General features: G+C 31.4%; 1 protein-coding gene across 2 annotated transcripts in view; it reads left to right on the top strand.

The window, feature by feature from the left end:
• The first annotated feature begins 275 nt into the window (after nt 1–275).
• The window catches only part of LOC107368955 (homeobox protein cut-like), a 95,960-nt gene continuing 77,421 nt past the window's right edge, over nt 276–18,814 (top strand). Inside the window, exons 1-2 of one of the 2 annotated variants that reach the window (XM_089268364.1) lie at nt 276–604; nt 14,980–15,217. The gene's annotated coding sequence lies outside the window, so the exon portion shown is untranslated. Of the gene's footprint in view, nt 605–9,329; nt 9,515–14,979; nt 15,218–18,814 lie in introns of those variants that run through there. The other variant, XM_089268363.1, reaches the window with a different exon arrangement.

Raw genomic sequence — 18,814 nt, forward strand, 5'->3', positions numbered from 1 at the left:
CTTCATCATCATCATCATCATCTTTCACTTCTCTCTCTCCCCTTTAATCACTATTATAAATTTTCCATTGCGCACACAACATATTCTCTTCTTTTTCTCAATTTGACTATTTTCATCTCATTTTGCATCCTCATCACTCCCTTAGCATCCCACTTTACTCCCAGAGAGTTGCCGAGTGAGCATCTTCTAATTGCATATTTTCCCCTCTTTGGCTCTCTCTCTCTCCTTTCAACTTTGGGTTTAGTATTATTTCACTTTCCTGTCAATTTAGATTTAATTTTAATCATCACAACTGCTGCTTTTTTTGTTGGCTTCACAAGCATTTCTTGCTTCACATAAATTCATACATTGAAACACATTGCTTCAGTTACTCAACGAAAAAACGTTTTCATTCAACTTTTTGTTGACTCTCTTCATCTGTTTACTGTGTCAGTGTTTACACATCCTCGTGTTGTTGTCTTTTCCCTTCAACAGCTGATCATTTTGTGTATACTCGTGTTTACTGTGCAAGTTTCTTACCTTTTCTGTGCTTGGTTTATCATCTCACTTTATCCATCTTCTTCATCCATTTGACTCTTCGGCTTTTCCCTTTCAACTCACAACGGTAAGCAACTTTGCTAAATTTGGGTAAAAAACTTTCATCTTTCAAGTTGTCAATGAAAATGTCTTGTTACGTGCGTATGAATTTTACCTTCATTTTCCCATTCAACTTGTTTGTTTATCACTTGGTCTTCAAATGTTGGCTGAAGAAGATGAAAACAAATATGAAGAGAGGGAAAAAAGAAAGATTATGATGAATAAAGAAAAGGATTGAGAGTGAGTTGTGAGTGAGAAGATGGTAATGAAAGGCAAGAAAAGAGTTGATGAAGGAGAGAGAGAGAGAGCAAAAAAGAATGGAAAATGAGAAAAGAAGAAAGAGAAATGAGAAAATAAAAAGAATTGTGCATGTTAAGTTGAGTTTATATTCGAGGAATGATGATGAAAGTGATGATGATGATGATGCAAAGATTGTCTCATCAATCGGTAGAGACGATCGATATTGGGAGCAAATTACTTACAATTTTAGTAAAGTGAGTAAAGAGTGAATGAATGAGAGAGAGAATCGAGAGAGAGAGTTTTCTGGGGGGAAAAGGTTAAAGAAATTAAGTGCAAAAAGGAAAATGAAGAAAGATTGAAAAAGAAAGAAAAAATTAAAGAAAGGCGGGAGTTGAAAGAGTAAAGGGGAATTAAAGAGGGAACTTGAAAAATAATGAAAAGTAAATGATGATGAAGATGAGGATGATAAAATTAGTGACTGCCTTATGGTTGCTTGTCATCAAATGAATTCTTTTCAAATGAGCATTCATCAAGAGAGCAGAAGAAGACGAAAAAAAGTAAGAATAAGTTTTACAAGATGAAGAGAGAGAGAGAGAGAGAGCAAAGAGAATCTCAATTTTCTTGGAAAATCATCATTCAATTGAATGCTGTGTGTCATATCCAATCCAAAGCCAATTAAATACCTGTCAACTTGATTCAACTGAGCCTTTGAAGAGTAAGAAGGAGAAGAAAAAAAAGAAGCCGAGAAAAAAAAGAAAGAGTAAAAAATGGTTCAACAAAGTATAATATTGTATAAAACGGATAATGAAAGATGATGAAGGTGGAGTTTAGGTGAGTGAACGAACTGGCGAACAAATGTTGGAATCTGAAGAAAAGGAAATTGAGCAGAAATTAAATATCAAGTATTATTTAGTTTTTCTTCTTCTTCTTCTTCTTCATCTTCCTTTTGCTCCAATCAAGAACTTTTTGCCTGCTCAAAAAATGCATTATTTTATGTTCATTTGATATCATTTTTTCTTCAACCTCTTTTTTTTCCTCTTGTTTTTGCCTCTTCGATTGTGCCATTTCGATAGTTAAACATGATTGTTATCAAGAATTGAAATTGAGAATCAACTCATTTTCTCTTGGGTTAACTTTGTTCGCTCCACTTTTTCTTTTTTCTTCTTCCAAGTTGTCAAATTTTCTCATGTGTTACAATGTCAATTGTTGATTTATCAACATTTCCTTCTGTTCATCATGGTGTAACATTCATGCTAAACAGAGTTCTACTTTTGCATCTCTTTCAATCTTTATTTACAATACAAATGTTTCTCAATGTTAATCATCTTTTTTTTTATTTCCTTGTCATAAACATCTTTTTTTGCCTTCTTTTGGTTCTGCCAATTGCAACAATATTGATTTCAAGTCTTATGCTTTTTTAAAGCCTCTTTTTATGGCAGTTTAATAATAATCAGTTAATTATTTTAATGTGAATATAAATGATGACAATCCTTTCTTTTTTACTCTTTTTTTGAATCATTAAGCGTGATCATCATAATGGTGTAGTTGAGTTCATTTCAATCAACTTATTTTTGTCACCAGATGATATAAAATACTCTTTCTCTGGTTTGGGGAAGATCTGGAAGAAAGTAATCAGAAGGAAAAGTTATTGATGATAAGAGAGTTTCAAGAAATTGAGAAAATTGGAAATTTGGTTAAATTCATTGTGAACATTGAATAATAATGTAAAGTCAAAAGTAGAACACAGATTGACATCGATCGATTTAAAATCGATAAATGGTTAGAGAGAGTAAAGGGAGGAAAGAAGAGAAATGATGATGATGATGATGATGATTTAATGAGAGAGAAAAAGGGAAATAAATGCAAAGGAAGAAAAAGTTTTTACTCTCAATTAAATGATATTTTTTCCTATACAATTGATGCTAAAAGTTATCAAGAGAAGCCAAAATATTGGGAAAATCAGTCAAACTGAGGCAACTCAATGAATTTACCATTGATTGGAATCACTTGCAAAATCAAGTTCAACAAGTTCAAGACTACAAAAGATTTTACCCAATTCTATCTTTTAAGTATGCAAATGATTCTTTCAAAATTCATCACTCCCAAAGAAATCAAAGGGAGTCATTTAAATCCCTTCAAATCCGCCAAGAATTCTAACAATTTCAATCAAAAAATATTCTATTGAACATCTTTGGTAGAAATAATTTAATCACGAAATTGAGGCTAAAAATGACATCGATCTGAATATTAGTATCGTGATTTCATTTTTGCTCATAAATTATAAACCTTTACATTTTCGTTATTCATTAAAATTGTCTAGATTTGTGCGTAAACTAATTTTAACGAAGTTGAAACACTGGATTGTATTCAATGTTCAGTTGTGTTTATGACGAGATCAGAAATTAAATATAATAGTTTAATGAAAAAAAACTAAAGCTACTCGTTGACGAATCTCCTGCTTCTGAACTCAAAACTTGGAGAAACATTGAAAGCTTTTTTGGAAAATGTTTCATTTGGTTTGGCTTGATGCAAGCTTAGAAGTAAGGAATAAACTAAACGTCAAGTAATCAATTGAAATCGAGAAAGTCAATGGAACAGTGTTTATTCAATTCAAAGATCAATTAATCAATGATTTTAGCTTTAAAATGCAAGTTAGTTTAGGTTTTGATCAAAGGCAACTCCAAGTTGAACCTTTCTCAACCTTGGAAATCTTGTAAAGTCAGATTTCTCTTACAATATTCTTCCCTGATCTTGATCCTGACTTTTGTCACCCAAATTGTCTTAAATAACAGAGAAACTTGAACAGCATAAAATATATCACAATGATTTTGCTCTTCGCTAAGGATCACTTCGAAAGATACATTTTCCCTTTCATATAAGTCTCACAGTTTAAGCGAAGAAACGAAACTCAAAGAAAACTTAGTTTCGATCTAACGAAATCACAAGAAAGCTTTTGCACCAGGGAACTGCGAATTAAACGGTACATTCAATGAATATTAAATGTTTGGGTTTTCGTTCTTTCCATTTGCCTCTACTGTTGCAATCGCAATTGCAGCGTACAAATCTATTTGTTTATTGCTTTTCGTTTTATCACATTTCATAGTTTTTCGGCAATGAATCGAAATATTATTGTATTAAATCTAAAATCATTATTCGGTCTAAGAAAAGCATTCAATGTGCACATTCAAGTGCTGTTATTGATTATGTTTAGCAATTAATTGAGAAACCGTTGATCAATCAACCAATTTGAAACTCGAGTAAAATTACTTTTCCTATTCCTGAAAAGTAAATGAGTGCTAAATACGTCAACACTTTTTGCATGATTGTGAACATAATGTTGAAGAAAGAAAGAAAGCAGAATTAAAGTGAAATGTTATTCTGGTGATGAAAATGTCAAAATGTCAATATTGGGTAAAAGTGAACACGAATATTGTTGGTAAATGTAAATTAGATTTACAATTGGTAATCACAATTGTATAAAATAATTGGTTGATAAAGAGTAAAATCAATCAACAGAGTAAACACAGAAAATGAATCAGATTTTTCCATGTTATATTTACTTGAAATGTTAATACAAAATCAAATCATTATCGATTGAGTGAATAATAATAAAAGAAGCAAAGGAATAACCAATGAAACATTTTCCATTGAACCAAATCAAAATTTTCATTTTCATTCTAATTTACAATTTTCCCAATTGAATCCCAATCAATGAAACGTTTTACAAATGAAATGGGAAGAGCAAAGAAACAAAACCAAAGAAAGAACGAAAAAAGAAGAGCAAAATTCAAACTTGAAAACTTGTATTATTTACTGATTAAACATTAAACTTGAGTTTAACAAATCAACAAATCGATCGCAAAGCTGCATGAAAATTGAACACAATTGAAATTCATAAGTTTTCCTTCCTTCACTTGATAACCAAAGTCAATGACTAAAAAGGTATCAATAATCTTTAACTTGGTTTACTTTTACTGGACTCAATGAACTTTGTTTTGCTTCTTTCCTCTTCAACTATTTCCTTCTCTCTCTCTCTCTCGAACTTTCTTCCAGTGACCTTGACCCAGTCTCTATTTTCATCTCACCATTCTTTATCATCATCATCTTTTTCTCTTTTTCTTTCCTTCTTTTTCCATGCTCTGCTCAGTGTGAAGATTCACAGGAAAAGTGGTTAACTTATTCTATTATATGCTGTGGCTGCCTTTATGGGTAGTAAACAACTCGGAAATCTGTCAGACTGTTTAGACTGACTTAACGAGTGAAGATCAAAAACATTGTGCAGTTTTTTGGGGCATTTTCCGTTTCGACTTGAATTTTGATTTTCTGCATTCTATGCGATCGTGCTTTCCTTCTGTAATGAAGATTTTCTTTGGGTTTGCAATCAAGCGATCTTATATGAGTTTATTTTGTGAACAATTTCAGTTCATTTCAAATTGCATTGTCACTTCATTTGGAACTCAACTTTGAAAATCTTTTAGCTGCATTGATGGATTTAAAACAAAGATTGAACTTACAGAATCGAGAAAATTTACTTGAATTAAGAATCATTTAGGCATCAACTTAGTTCAATGATCAGAGGTTTGTGCTTTAATTGTACGCCAATATATGCAGATGCAAGAATAGTCGAATCAAGTTGTGAACAAATGAGAAAAGCAACAAAAGCATGACTTCGGGAAATATCAAACTTCGTTGGATTACGCTATGCAACTCATTTCTAAGTTGAATTATTGATTATCATTCATTTTACAATAGAAATTTGTTTTATTTTGAATGTATTTCGATTGTAAAGCGAGAATTAATCGAGAGTTAAGTTGCATATTGTTTGAGGCAAAGATGCAGCTAAATCATGTACTTTTGAGAGAATCAATGAATTTAAAACTCATCTTTGGATGCAAAAGGCAATAAAACCTCCGAATCTCGTCTTTAGCATACATTAAAACTTTAAAGTCACACTTTTATTGATTTTGCCTTCGTTAAACCACTTGACTCTGAAAGACCAAATCAAATGCCGGCTATTCTTGACTCCAGTGCATTTGTGTACAATTCAAGTAACAACCATTAAACATCATATAATTGTACTTTGTATCCATTCGATGCTTATAATTGCAATTCATTCTAGAGTTTCAATCAATAATTTCAAGAGTTAGTGACAATCTCTGTCTAAAGAAATGCACAAATATGTAGTTGTATTATATTCAGGCTCGTATAACGTTCTTACGACATTTCAGCATGTATACGTTATAATCATTCTATTGTAGCTATTAATTGTGAGCGGAATGATTCACAATCAATGCAATACAAGCGCAATAATAAGCTAATTTTGAGTTAAATTGATGATTGATACAAAATGACTTGTTAGTTACGCTGTTAAAAGCAAAAAGAGTCATAAGAACGAAATCATCAGTTCCCAATTCGTAGTTTATTCATCGTCACATCATTATGGTATTAAGCAAATGCCTTGTTATTTCATGCCTTATATCGCATTGAGACAATCAAATAGCACGATGGAATACTAATTTCTTTAATAGAACTATTCGAATGATATTCAATAGATTATTTGACTAGACAAACCTGAGTCTCAGCACATGCAATAAGCTGAATGGCAAGCATCATATTTGATCATCTTAGCATCATTACCATTGCCGTCTACGTATCAAAATTGATCTGCGACTCCACCAGAATCACTCACTCTCCGCAATTCAACAATTTATCAACCGAATATTCACTTTCTCATTCATCTTTTTTCCAAAAAATTTTTCATTTTGTGCAAAGAAACTTTGATGGTTTAATTCCCTATCTAATTTCAACGTGAATGCTACAAGAATTTCACAAAAGAATCATGAATTAATATTTCGGTGCACTTCTTTTTGCATCAACAATCTTATTTTTCTGTGTCATAAATTCATCTAATATCTCACGAGACTTGAAACTTTGTTGGTAAATTTCATGAAAAGCAAACAAAATGTTTACCAATGAAAAGGTTGAGCATCAATTGATACCAATTGTTGTGATCAAGATTGAATGAGTTGCCACAAAATTGGCATGTTATGAAAATAAATTGAATGCTTTTGTTATTCAAAGCAAATGAACATGTTGAAACGTGTTTCATCACCTTTCATGAGCAAGTAAACAATTCAATGAAAAGTAAAATTGAAAAGCAAGTAAACAATAATTTTGTCACTTTTGGCGCGTAAACAAAAAGAAGGAGAAGAAAAAAAGTTGCAAAGTTTAAACTGATTTCCCATCAGAATATCAGAACGTGTTGACAACAATATTGAAAAGACGTATGTTGGAATAAGCTGAAAGAAGAAAGAAAATGATTTCAATAATGATCATGATCATGCCAACGATGATGCAGATAGTATTAATAAAAGGCTTGAAAAGGCAATAATAGGAAGATGAAGTTAGACATGAGAAGAAAAAACTGAAGGCAAAAGAATTGAGAAAAAAAGAAGGAAAAAAAGAAGAAAAAAACAAAATATTAAACATAATAAAAATCTTCTTTTGTATCTGTTAAGATGAATCTTGATTTTACCCTTTACTTGTACTTTGCCATCATTTTCATCTTCATCATCATTCTCATCTTTTTGTAATTCTTTCTCGAACTATTTTTCTTTCTCTTTCAATGAGTAGCTTTAATTGGGAATGATTGAATATTTTCTCTGTGAATAACTTTTCCAGGCTTGTTAGAATAAGAATAAGAAATAATTATGGGATTGAAAGCTGGGATGCTGAGAAGAAGAGAAATTGGGAAGATGAAGGAAGAAGAAGAAGAAGAAGATGCTCAATGAGTGAATCGCAAAAGTTCTTGTTTCTTGAGAAACGAAAGGGAAAAGGAAAAGATAAAAAATGAATAAATTAAAATGAGTGAGCCAAAGTGATGAGAGCGCATACTAAATGAATTATAATATACACAATGAGAGAAGGAGAAAGAAACAAAAATGAGAATCATGATGATGATCAAGATAGAGAATGGAAATTGAAAATATTGAAAATGATTCCAGTTTCTTTTTTTTTCTCTTATTAAACTTTTTGCTGAATCTTCTCTCTCTTTCTCACTGGGAGTTGAAATGAGTCTCTGTTTCAATCAACCTCCCAGTTGTGATAAGTCTTAATATGAATTTATGCCCAACTGTATAGATGAACATTTTCAATGCATTTGGCTCTTCTTCTGCCAATAGTTTTAGTCGAAAGTGAAACACTTTTTTTTCTGCGTCTAAATTAATAGAAATTAATTTGATTTCAAGCCAAAAGTTCTGATTAAATCTTGATAAGAGATTCAAGATTCTGTTCTCAATCATCCAAGTGTCTGGATAATCTGGAAATGAAGAAGAGATGAAATGATAAAAATTACAAAACCATTGACTTACATATTTATATTTATGTAGAAATGGATAAATTTATATACATTTATTGATAAATGAATACATTGAACAGTTTAAGTAAAAGATGAATTTTCCCGGCATTTATAATCGAGAAAATTACTCTTTTCTCTTTCTTTGCTTTCTCTTCTTCTTCTTTTTTTTGCACTGCGATTCCTTCCTAATCGATAATAGTTAATAATTAGAGATGCAAAATGGAGGGCGATGAGGGAACTGGAAGTGGGTGAGTGAGTGAGTGTGACAGGATGATAAAGAAGCTGATTAGATGTGGAAAGAAGGGAGAGAAAAGTTTTATTATATTTATATATATTTATGTATTGAGAGGGGGAAGGGAATATTGGGAGATCATTGGGAATGGGGGAAGAGCTTTTGAATTTGATTAGATGCGCGATCATATGAAAATTATTACTATCATCATCATGATTCTCTTTCTTTTTTTAACTCTCTTTTTGCTCTTTCTCTCTCTCTCATTCCCTTTCTATCTTTCAATCTCATTGATTAGTGATAAAAGCAGAATTGGGAGTGTGTCGATTGAACTGGGAGTGAAAAATATTATTATATCATCACTGGGATTGAATAAGGTAAAAGATAAGTTTTGTTAATAAAAAGCTAAAAGGGAAAGATGAAGATGAAATAATCATTCATTCATTTACACAGAGAGCAGAGAGAGCAGAGAGAGTGAACACACTTATAAATACAATCATATTTTGGCAGTGAAGGGGTTTAGGGATGAAGAGAAATGAAGAGGGAAAACTGGGAAGATAAGGAGAATTGAAAAAGAAGGGAATTAAAAGATGATGATTTGGGAGTCGAGAGAGTTGGCTTGATGAGAGAAACAAAGAAAAAAATCAAAGAAGGTAAATTGAAAGACAATTTTTGGTATTGTCTTCTCTTTCTGCTTCTCTCTTTATCATCATCATCATTTTTCTCTTTTTTCTTTTCTCCCCCTCAACTTATCATCTTCAACTAATCGATCGGTTTTTAGTTTTTCTTTCTCTTCTTTCTCTTCTCTCTCTTCACTCTCTTTCTTTGCTGTGTTGTTGCCATGGAATCAAACAATTCTCTTATGGGTATTCTTGCCAATCCATAAGGTAAACTTCGCTGGATATGCTTATCATCAGACTTTTCATGATTAGTTGTATTTGTAAAATTAGTGAACATTTGTCAGTTGAGCAACAGTCGATAACATGGATTGAGCAATTGTTTGCGTTTACATTCATTTTTTACCTTGTTCAGTGTGATAATGTCCATGAGATAATAGTTCAAGTGTTCAACAGACAACTTGGATTCCTTTCAACAGAAGGCATCCTTTTTAGGTGAGTTTACCAACTTGTATTTCCCTCCAACCTCCCATGTGTTCCTGTGTCTTGCTCTCTGTTAACCCACAACATGCCTCTAGACACACTCAAAACAAATCACCAGTCATCATCATTATCTTCATACTCGACATAAACAACAACAAACATTATCATCTCATCATTGTCATTATCGTAAACACACTATTTACCAACAACACTGAAGGGAATCAATTTTTTCTCTTTTGTTTTTTTCTTCTCTTTCTTCTTGTTCCATTAATGGATATCAATGAAAGTTAATCAAGCCAATAACACTTTTGGTCAGAAAATTAACTTGCATGTTGACCTTCATGTAACATGATAATGAAGTGATGACAAAGACAATGATCAGATTAACCTCAGAATAGGAAAAGTTTGTTTACAAACAAACTCCATGTTTTACCATTCACCATAGACTTTATCATTCCTTTACTTTCCTAATCTCTTTTCATCTTTACACATTTCATTCACATCATGAGAAGAGTTTCATTCACAAAAACACATTCACATGAAAAGACAACATTCAACTTTCGAATGAAAACATTTTCTTTTTTTCCCATTTTACTTTTATTCTCAACATTTTTCAGATTAAATGTTGTCCATGAATTTGAATTGTTGCCAGCATTGGATGAAAATTTTGCTTCATTTTCTGGTTCTATTGAACACTTGCAATTGAAAGGTTGAACAAAAGGCATTAAGCATTATTGAAATGTTAAACACATGCGAACATTATAAATGCATTTTCATTAATAATAATAACTTTTTTATTTGGTTAAAAAATAGTCTGCCCTCTGTTGATTTAAGAGGAAACTTTTAATGAGCATGCTGATGCATGATAATAATGAGCAATAATAATGATACATCAATAATGAGTTGATAAAAAAGGTTCAACTTGGAAAAGGAGAGGAAAAGGTGAGACAAAAGAGATGAACCTCGACGAAAAGAGAGACAAAAGAGGCTTCAATTTTTCACTCCAAATTATCGATTAGCAATGAAGAGTTTGGACAAAAGTCTCTTTTCACGATTCTCTAATCAATTTATCAATTGGTTCAATTGATGAATCCAGCTTTTGGTCAACTTTGCTCAACAGCTGATTTATGGTTCAATTGTTTACGCATGTTTCCATAGTTTCCAAGGTAAACTGAAACCTTTACCAAACTGACCATGTTATTGATAAACAGTAAATGTCCCAAAAACTAATTTTGTTTTCTTTCAATTTAATTATTTTCACTTTTTCCACTTTTCCTTTTTGTTATTCTTTCTCTTTCTCTCTCTCTTTCCTCTTCTCGCTCTTTGCTTTTTCCTAATGATATTACAATAAAAAATGATCAGTTTAGCCAATGTTTCAAATCAATAATTTATCCGTTCATTTAGCAAATGGAAATACATAAATTATCAATTTTAATAGGAAAATTATCCAAAGTCAAAGTTGCTCAAATGCGCAACCAGCCTTTAAAAGTGAGAGAAAAGTCCAAAAATGTGAGGCTGCTCGAGACTGGTTGCCTTTCAGTTTTCAACAACTTTCGAATTCTGATCGAATTCAAGTTTTATCGAGACGAAAGAATCATTTTTAAGCTTTATGCGGAAATATCCGAATATGCCGCTTTACCAGTCGGATATAAATCATATTCATAACAGGATAGCAAATGAGGTTTCAATAAAAGTTGGGAGTAGCATAACTATAATATTAGTATCCAAATAGCGCGTTTTACAGTCAGACGATAAATAGTATTCATCACAAGGTAACAAACGAGGTTTCAATAAAACTTTCTTTTGCATTGAAGTTTTACATCATTTATCGGATGGTGTTTTCCACATTTCTCACATTGGACAATTTAAATAAATACATGTAGCATGATTTACACTTACCTTCGGAGCAAATTATTAAATCTATTAATGTATGTATGTAATCAAAAATAGCCAGCAAACAATCATCTGAAAGCTCATTGATTGACATAGTTAAAGCAACTTAGAAGTAATAACTTTGATTGACTATACTGTGCGTTTATTTTATCCTTGACGGTCGTTTGTGCTCATAACTTTTAGAGGTCAGATCTGGATGGTATTCAGTCGGTATATGGAATTGGATAACTATAAATTCAGAGGCTCGAGGTCATGCTAGGTCATTCAGTGATTTGACCTCTAATTGACTTTTGAAAGTCGTTCTCTTAAAGTTCAAACTTTTTGTTGATGTTTTGTTACATTCATTCACTGAACGGTACATAAACACTCATATCTTTTTACTCACTTGAGTTATTTTTGGTGCAAATTCGTTAATCTTCCCAACGATATGAGTGATCAACATGTAACAAACATCAACCGGTGTGAAAAAGTTTGAACTTTCAGAGATCGACTTACAAAAGTCAATTAAGGGTCGAATAACTAAATGACCTTGAATGTCCTTGAGACTCTGGATTTATAGTTCTTCAATTTCAGGAATTATGCTGACTGAATATCATGCAGATCTGACCTCTGGCTCGAAAGTTATGAGCACAAACGACCGCTAACAATTAGTGCTCTAATCAAATAGTTGATTTAAAATAACAATTGCTTTTACTAGAAGACCAAACTCTGCAACAAAATCATCCAATAAATTGTATCCAAACAGACTTTTATAAAGGCATCTAAAAGTTCACAGTCAATACTCAAGTTTCAACATGAAAATCGAATGAGAAAAAATCATTTATATAAATGTGTCAAATGATTGAAAAGTTATCACTATTTACAAAACAAATGATTGGAACTTTCAAAACACAAGTATTTCTAAAAAATTCTGTTTGTCCTTCCAACATTGGATCCAGAATGGGCCTTACATAAACGTCTTTAACATCGATAAGGTCGACTTTGAATTTTCTCAATTCAACAATAATTGCTATCCAGAGTTGAAAGATTGTTATTTTTGTCAGATCGAAATTCAAAAGATCTTATTTGATGAATAATCTAATAGATTTTTCCTGCTCCACAAAACTCGTAATGGTCAATATGATGTACAAATAAATGCAAAAAATGATGAAAAATAATATAAATGCATTGCACAGAGCATAATATTTTTACATCTTTTCACTTTGGTCAAAGAGAGATGAGCAATGGAGAATGAAAATGGTTTTTTGCACTTGAAAACTTCAATTTGTCAAATTTTTCATCTCCTTTTTCATCCTGATATTTCTTTATTGCACATCTTTTTATCCTGCTTTGGTCGGGATTTTTCATTCTATTGCTTCTTCTTCTTCTTCCTACAGATGATGCTAGAAGTTGAAGCAAAAAAATTTATCAACTTGTTCTCTCTTCCTTTTCGCCTGATGACGATAATAATGATAAATTATTTGTGGTTCACATTTTGAATGAAATTAGATTAAACAAGATTTAAGTGATCTCAATCAAATTGAAATGAACTAATTACCATAATTGAACAATGTCCAGTAATTTGCTTACCTTCCGGTTCAATCTATCATAAGAAGCTTTCGTAAATCATTTAACCAGTAGAATGACATTCCTGTATCACAATTACCAACATTGGTCAACATTCTTGATATTCATGGCATTCAATATTATTTCGTTTTTTTCTTCTTCTCCTCTTTTCCTCTTTTTTCGACTTTTCTTTTGTATTCAGATACTGATTATATTGAGGTATGTTGTCATGAATAACACTGAATCGAAAGAAAAGCATCTTTTATTTACATAATATCATTTTTATGGTAAAAAATCAACTTCATTATTCATCTTCCCAGACCCAGATAATGTTGAAAATTTTGACCAATTTCTTCTTCTCTTTCAATCGTATTTCTGTCTTTCAAATCATTTCCAAAAATCAAAATCAATCCAAAAACAATTATTCGATTTTCGTCTTTTTCATCAAAAGTTTCATTCAATATTCATTATTCAATAATTACTTAATTGCAACTAATTATCAGTGTTAATGGAAAGAAATGTAGATTTAGCACAATAGATGGAGCCACTGGATCAAATGAAAATTAATATTTACTTTTGAATGTTGTTTCATCTGAATCCTTGAAATTGATTGTTATTCATGTAGAGTGTTTTCTGGTCAAAATTCATCTGCTTCAACATTTACATTTGTCGTTGTTTGCTTTCCTTGGAAAACTATTTTTCCATCTTTTCTTTTCCTTTCTTTTGGGCAACATTTTTGGCTTTAAATGTTTTCCCAATTTTCATCAAAATGACTTCTATGATAACAGTAATGATAATCAGCAATAATGTTGCATGAGTTGTGGTCGGCTTTTGGCTGGTTGTGTAAAGATGGCCAAATGAGAGGTTAGGAGATTGATTGGAAAAGACTTAAGAAAATGTTGAGGAATGAAAATGATGATGAACAAAGTAAATGAGGCAAGGAAGATGAGGAATGCGAAAATGACAATGATGCGTTATTGTGAGAACATGATCATGAAGAAAGAAGATGCTATTGTAAAGATTGGAAAAAGATGAGAACAAGTTCCAGTAAATTAAGAAAGAGATACTCTTGACAGTTTTTTTCTTCTTCTCTCTCTTCTTGACCCAATCAGCTTTGTACACAGATTTAGTTTGATTATTACAGATAGCGTGATCTTGTCTTCTTCTTCTTCTTCTCTTTTTTTATCATCTTCATTACAATCGTCTTAAAGATCACAAAGAATCATTGAGCCTCTCAAGATGATTTAAAGCTTTAGCCTAATGACTCGCAAGAAAATCCGGAAACTTGGCCCAAAATATTGGCATTTTTGGTACTTTTCATCTTTCCTCATCTTTTCTTCTTCTTCTCCTCCTTTTTGTCAATCTCTCTTCTTCTCTCACTGAATTTCCAAAGAACATCATCTTCTAATATGTTCATGATGAACACTTAGCAACTTAGTCTCTCTCTTGCCTCCATTGGATGACTGATTCCTTAAACAATTGCAACAAGCCTAATAACTTGTACTCGGATTGATTTACAAACTATTTTCACTTCCGTGGACTTTGCTAAACACAGACAATTGGACCTCTGTAAACATTAAAACAATCATCGTAATCATCATCATAATCACCACATCTTCCCATCATCTTCTTCTCATCAAGAGAAGAAGAAGAAGAAGAAGAAGAAGAAAAAGTGGAAAACAATTAACCTTCTTTTACTCTCTTTCTTCCTTCCACTGATTCCTATTAAACAATTCCGTTTGCAAAACATCCCAACAAATGGATAAACATTTATCAATCTATTAAAAGCTAACAAACAATTCTCAAAATTATCACGGATAAAACTTGAATCACGATAAAATTGAATCAATCATTTTCAGATTGTATTGAAAGTTATTCAAAAAAGCGTGAAAAATTGAACACAAATTTTCAACAACACTTGAAAGATTGAAAAGTTCATTCGATAGAGTTGAGCGATCAAATGAAAAGTCGAATTTCAATTTTTAGACATTTTCAAATTAAAATTTAATGCAAAATTTTCTCTTTTCTTCTTCCTCCAGAGCAAATCATTGTAAATATGAATGGATCAAAATGAGAGACTCATTTTCCATCTCAAACTATGCTTTATCATCAATATTCATGGAATGCAATTAACGACCAATTAAACATCTTCCAAGACCAAGCAATCAACAGCAACAGATAACACCAATTACGCAGCAAACGAAAAGAGCAACATTTTGATAAATTATTTTTTTCTCGAGGAAACCTCAACAATGCAAATAACAATTACCAATTGAAGTAAGTATTAACCATTTGACCATTAAACAAGCAAACAGAAAGAGTTGCAAACAAAATGATTCTTTGAGTTGTAATGTAACAACGACCACACAGTACAGTTTAACCTTAAAATTATCGATATAAACATTGTTGCAACAAATTGCAATCAAAAGATTTTTCTCTTTCCATTCCAATGAAAACGAAGCAAAAAAACAAAGCAATGAATTGATAATGACCAGTATGAGGTCCAGCAAGTCGAGTTGGAAACACACATTATCTTTCTTGAATCAACATTCAATAAAAATCTCCTGCTGATTGTGTTTATTCACCAGCAATTTTGATAAACAAAAGTTTCCCAACATCGAAATCGAAATGAAAACATTCATGAATGGATTCAATTTGAAATGAAACTTTCAAAATTATTTCAAGACAAAATCATCAATAAAAAGCTGTAACAAGGTTAACCATGAAAATAAATGATCAACTTTTTTCCATGTAAACAGAGAAAGGAAAGAGTGAAAAAAGGGTTGGAAAAGGAAACTCTTCTTACTTCGAAAAAAACGCTCATTATTTTAGCGAAAAAAAAGTTCGAATTCTATTGCATTTCTTGTTTCTCGAGATGAGGTGAAGTGATAAAAGTTTGATAACTTTATGGTAAAAAGAGTTAACTTAATGATTAAGAATCAACAATGATAAATATTACATGAGAAGGCGAAAAGAGTTAATTTTTTGCAAAATATTATTACCATTGTTATTAACTCTGATTATTGTTGCTTTACAATGTTAACTCTTTTCTTGCGTTTTCATGAGAAATGAAGAAAAAATCAAATGATCATTTTGTCTCTTCTTTCATCTTGAACATTGATTTTACATTAAATAGTCTTTACTTTGCAAGTTAATTTTTCATTTAAGATAATATTGCAAATCTTGAGAGATTACAATTGTTAATCGTAACTTAATCTTGACTGAATTAAAAGCTTTTCCTCTTCTTTTCTTGTGCCAACCTCGACTTTTAATGATTACATTCAATTTTTGACTCTTTGCTCGACTTTTTTTCTCTCACTCAACTCTGCCATGATAATCATTTTGAATCATTAAATTGATGATACTAGATTTAATGTTAAAGGGATCAACCAAGAACCAGGAAAACCAAAAACAAGTCAAAGAAAAAGTTTAAGCTTTTTTTGTCACAAAAATTAAAAATGTTTTCCTTCCAAGATTCAACATTTGCCTGAATACTTGATCATTGATAATTCCTCTGAATGTTGATTAAAAATTTCATCAAATAAAGATGATCATTTGGTGAAAAATAAATGAACCTCATGAAAGTGTAATCTCGTGTTTAATCGCAATTTCGAGTTCACAATAATTCCATGAATTTTGTTCATTTGTTTCCAAAAAGACTTGCAACCAATAAAGATGACATAAGTTCATTGAAAGCTCGAAAAATTGAAATCCATTTTTCCTCAAAACTTTCATTCGAAATGCAAAAATTTTCGAAATCGACTTTGTTTTTATAGAAATTTTTTCCTGAATCGGTCATCGCAACTCAGTGTTCTTTCATCAGAAATGCCGCCAACTTGTTCAAGTTTTATTTTTGATGAGAATCGAAATCTTTAAGGTTCGAAATTCAAGATTTTCATGGAAAAATTTCGACTGTTTAATGGACAGTTTTGGCATTTCTGGATGCTCTGAGTGTTTCTTCATTATTGATGAATTTCTTTTCGACTTTTGGATTTATTTTGTTTCTGTGTTTCAATGAAAAAGAGAGTAAATTGAGTGTAAAAGAGAGAAAAATGTTGAGATGATAATGATGATGAGTAAGGATAATCAGTAAAGTGATATGTTTTCATGTTGATTGGCAAATAGGATTTAGTTGCAATCAACTTTTGAAAGGGAATAATAATCTTTCTTCTTGTCTTTACTTTACTTTTTTGTGTTTTTCTTTCCAAAGAGTAAAATAAAGTCAAAGAAGATGATGTTGATGATAATGTTGATAATGGTGGTGATGATGATTGTTTACTCAGAGAGTGAAAAGTTAATGGACCAAAGGTATGATCATCATCGTCATTATCACATGTCTATCAGTGACCAATAAATTGGACAAGTTGACACAGTTAACTGACTTTTCAACTCAATTACTTGAGCTTTTCAAACTTTGTTAATCCAGTCAATATGTAATAACTGTTTTTCCATCTTCTCTTTTCTTCCTCTCAACACTGACCAATGGTCACCTTCAGGAATACTTTTCTTCATTCCTCTTCTTCTTGCAATGATTTAGTGAAAGTTGTCTTTGGATGATAACAAATATAAAAAAAGCAAACTTTGAATCTTTTTTTGATGAGATTGTTTCTCTTTACTAACATGGACAAAGATGAGAGATAAAAAAGGATGAGAAATGGACTCTTCTTGTTCTTCTGTTTACAGTTTTCGCTGTCGACCAGTCTTGACCAGTAAATTATGTTGTATAATTTAATATAAAAGGCAAATGGTAAACATATAAAGAAAACTGTTTCGAGTCGATATTCGTCTTGAAACTGTTCAAGTTGTTTTCCTTCAAAAGAAAATTTCTTTTTTTTTTGTTTTTCCAAAATTACATGTAAACATGGAAAAGCTATTCACATTGGAAACTCAACTTTAATCAACTTCATGATGAATGATGAACAGTGTTTTAGTTTCATCGGCTAATCAAATCAATGGTAAACATTGCGACTTGAAATTGACTAAAGTTGATTGACACCATTTTCACATTATAATGCAATGTTAAACGATTCAAAATTGAAATTGATAAAAATATTTGCTTATTCATTTCAATCAGTTCAGTGGAGCTTTTAATGTTTCCATGAAAAGAAAGAGAGAGAGAAGAGTGTCAACTGAAAAAACTCTGAATGTTGAAAAATGTTAGCAAAAGTTCGAACAAAAGGAATCAAGTTAACAGTTTTTTTCTTCTTTTCAAGTCAAAATCTTGTTCCCAATGAAAACCAAAGCAATTGGTCAGGATAAAGCAATAAAATAGATTGACATGGAAAAGAAGGAAAAGTGGTTAACATGAGGGAATTTTTTTCTTCTCTTGCCAGTTCATTTTCGAAGTGAGAATAAAAAAAAAGAGAGAAAAATTTTGTCCTCATGAAGAGAAAAGAATTGACCAACAAAATGTATAAAAAGAAAACCAAAGTAGGCAAAACTTTTTCTTCTCTGCTTTTTGATCATTTTCTCTATTTGTTGTTGATAACATAATTCATTGACCATCAGAACAAGTGCTCAAATGATAACATCAACAGCAACAATGATAACAATAATGATAATGATGATGTACAAGTGATGGAGATAAAGCTATTGAAAGGCGACCAACCAGTTTTTATTCACCGACCATTCACTTGGACTATCGAAATGCGAAGAGCAAAAAGAGAAAAAAATTCTTCTGTTGATGAAAAGTTAATGGATAAACTGGCGTTATTGAAGACAGATTGAAGTAACAAGAGCCATGAAACCGGAAAAATAACAGAATCTCAGGGTTGCAGGGATTGTCAGATGAAGGGAAAGCAGTGAAAAAGGGCAAAGGCGAATAAAGTGAGTGAAGAAAAAATTGAAAGAATGAAAAGTTCAATAATGTTACAA

The sequence above is a fragment of the Tetranychus urticae genome, chromosome 2 (genome assembly GCF_039701765.1).
Source record: "Tetranychus urticae isolate SD_2017Ah chromosome 2, NJAU_TeUrti_SD_1.0, whole genome shotgun sequence".
NCBI classification, from domain to species: Eukaryota; Metazoa; Arthropoda; class Arachnida; order Trombidiformes; family Tetranychidae; genus Tetranychus; species Tetranychus urticae.